The 3392-nt window shown below is 46.0% G+C and overlaps 1 pseudogene; it reads right to left on the bottom strand.

Moving 5' to 3' along the window:
- Nucleotides 1–584: 584 nt before the first annotated feature.
- LOC142436783 (transcriptional repressor protein YY1 pseudogene) lies at nt 585–1659 on the bottom strand (annotated as a pseudogene).
- Nucleotides 1660–3392: the final 1733 nt, after the last annotated feature.

The following is a 3392-nucleotide window of genomic DNA, read 5'->3' as shown; positions in this document are numbered from 1 at the left end:
TACAACCAAAATTAAGATAGCAAACAGAACCTATATAATATTTTTTGTACAGGAAAATACTTTTGAAGTATGCATGTAACTGCCCATTCTTTTAAAGAAAATATACTACAAGCAAAGTTATCAACCTCCAGAAAAATCACACAGCATTACTAAGCATATCCCCCAAAAGTGTACAATATGCACACTTGGAGAATACAAAATTTAAAAAATTGTAAGCAACAGGTGAGATCCATATTTATAAAAATGTGAAAAGAAGTTCCGTTTTTAGTACTGTCATATAACGAATTGTCTTTTGATGCGAAGTTCATGAACTGTTCGCCTGCTGGGAGTACACTTTACAAAAACACTATTTTTTTTTTGAAACGAGATTACGGAGCAAGATAGGGTATCTTAACAATGTCATCTTAATAAAGTTTGTGTTTTTAAAATGTTTACTACTTTATCAAAACATGTCCCTTAGGTATGTAGGATTCATTTTTAAAATTCTTTCCTGGAAACAATCTACAAAGGAGAGGCGCGTTGTCTGCCAGTCACTTCTGGAAAAGGCTTCTGGAGCTGAGAAGGAGCTACCTTCTCACGGTTTCTCACTGCTTGTTTTTGGCCTTAGCGTGTATTAAGATGTGAGATTTCAGGTCAGTAGACTCAGCAAACTTCTTGTTCACCTAGGGCCTGTCTCCCGCGTGGATCTGCACGTCTGTGCACAAATTGAAGTCCAGGGAAACCGCTTCCCACAGCCTTCAAACTTATACTGAAAGGGCTTGTCTCCAGTGCGAAGCAGTTGGTGTCGTTTAGCTTTGAGCTCTCGACAAAAGCCTTGCCGCACTCGGCACAGAGGTGGACGCAGGGCCGTGGGTGTCCAGGTGCCTCCTCCTGGCTGAGCTGTCCCTGAGCACCTTCGGGCATCCTTTGTGAGGGCAAGCTATTGTTCTCGGAGCATCATCTTCTTGAATTTTTCTTGGCTTCATTCTGGCAAATTCTGCCAGCTGTTTGGGGTCCAAGAGGTTGATGCCGGGGATCCCTCCGGGCGGGAGCATCTTTCCCATCATGTACTCCGATTAGTCAGGAGGGGAGTTCTCCCCAATGATCTGCTCCCCAGCCAGTCTCATGGTCAAGACCTTTTTTTTCATCTGACGACCATAGGGTGACAGAGAACTGGTCCTCCAGCGTCTTGATTGATCTGCACCTGCTCATGCTCCCACTTCTTGTTGCCCGCATCGCCCCTGCCGGTGCCGCCGCCCCACAAGAGCTGTCGCTACCGCTGCTCTTGCGGCCGATGTAGTCATCGTCGTCCTCTTCGCCAATGCTGGCCGGCGCTGGAACTGGGATCGGGATCTGGCCCTCGAAGCCTTCCTCGGCGCCGACCACCAACTCACGTGTCTGCACCAGGATTGCCTCCTGGTGGTGGTGCACCTGGCTCGGGTCCACGGTGACCGGCGGCTGTAGCGCGATCATGGACTGCTGCTGCTGCTGGTGGTAGCCGGTGTGCCCATGGCCGCTCCCGCCTCCGCGATCGTCCCAGTCCACGTCCTCCTCGCCCACCACCGTGGTCTCGATGGTCTCCACCTGGATGGTCTCCACCTCGATCTCACACAGCTCCACGATCTCGGCTGGCATCTCCGGGCCATCCATGGCGCTGTAGAGGGTGTTGCCCGAGGCCATGGCTCCGGGCTCCCGGCTCCCGGCTGTACGAGGAGGCGTCCCGCAGCGGGGAAGGAAGGCAGAGGGAAGAACGCAGTGAGTGGGCAGGGCCCATTCCTTCTTTTAAACTAGAACTTAAATTCCAGTGAATGTCTCCTGAGCTTTTGTGCATTTGATGGCATGGAAATAACTTTTGTAAACATAACTATTTAGCATTTTGTGCACGCCTTGGGTGTTGATTAGTAATTTCTGAGGCTCTTGTTGTTGATAGTTCTGATGGTGTCCATTCTATCTTACAGGGACCTTATGCACAAGGGAATGAAACTCTGCCCACCCCTGCAGCATCCTCACAGTTTAGGATGAACCCATTGCTTCAGTCACTGTGTCAATCCATGTAGTCGAGGGATTCCTATTTGTCACTGCCCCTCTAATTTACCAAAAAAAAACAACAAAAAAAACATCCTTCTCCACGGACTGGTCACTTCTGACAACATGTCCAAAGTATTTAATGTGAGCTCTCACTTACTACCCTCTAACTAGCACCCTGACCTTACTTCTGCCAAAACAGATTTGTTTGCCTATTTGAATGCCCATGCACTATAATTCAACCACATTCATTCTTCTTATTTCTCCCTTATTCAATGTCCCACTTATATATGCATATGCGGTAATCGGCAATGCCATGGTTTGGGTCAGATAAACCTAGTCCTCAAAGTAACATCATTGTTTTTCAACACTCTAAAGAGGCTTTGTTAGGCAGATTTATCCAGTATAATGCATCTATTGAACTTATTATCACCTTTTAGTTCTTTTGTAATTTTCCATAAACTGACAGTCTTTCCAGAAGAAGTTAATACTTAGTCAAGCTTAGATTAAGAATATTGATCAAGGAGGGAGCTGGAAGCCCACCTTCCTCTGAAACCAACCTGTCTCAGAGCCCTGTGCTGGAAGGCTGTCCCTAAGACCTAGAGGAATGATGACGTGGAGATTCCAGAAATGCATGGTGACTGGGCATAAGAGAGTCTAAAACAAATTGTGCATCTGTTTATTACCATGACTTGCAGATCAGTTTTAGAGGGGCCCTAAACCTTACCCTTTATCCTAGGACTGCAACCTCACACTCCTCTGCCTTCAGAAACACCCTGGGGGTTACAAAAGGGCTGTGCCAATGATGTCCAACTAGCCACTCAGACTAATGCTGCTCTCCTTTATCAAAGCACAGCCTCTCCCCACCACACTCATTTTGTTTTCCTCGCTCCAAGTTCCTGGTTAAGCATGTTTCACAAACTCCAGCCCAGACACTAGCTAATCCAGTCTCCCTAGAAGACCAAGACTATGGATGGGATATCCTAGAACCCAAGACAATAAGCCGTCTCCTTGTTTGTGTCGTTTTCCCTCTGTCAACATTACTTAGAGAGCTTGAAACCCATGCTCTAGTCCAAGATGACAGAATGGATGATAAGTCATCTCTTTCCTTAATCCATTTCATGTGCTTTTTTAAAAAGATAATTTTATTGGGGACTTGTAACAATCCACAATTCAATTGTATCAAGAATATTTGTACATATATTTCCATCATTCATTTCTAAACATTTACTTTCCTTTGAGACCTTGGTATCAGCTCCTTTTATCCCCTCTCTTCCTCCCCCCCCACTCTTGTCACCCCTTGATAAATATTAAATTATTGTTATTTTTGTATCTTGCACTGACTGCTATCTCTCTTCCCCCATGTTTTGTGTGTTTATCCCCGGGGT

The sequence above is a fragment of the Tenrec ecaudatus genome, unplaced genomic scaffold (assembly GCF_050624435.1).
Source record: "Tenrec ecaudatus isolate mTenEca1 unplaced genomic scaffold, mTenEca1.hap1 Scaffold_627, whole genome shotgun sequence".
Classification (NCBI taxonomy): domain Eukaryota; kingdom Metazoa; phylum Chordata; class Mammalia; order Afrosoricida; family Tenrecidae; genus Tenrec; species Tenrec ecaudatus.
This window is presented reverse-complemented; position numbering and strand designations above follow the sequence as displayed.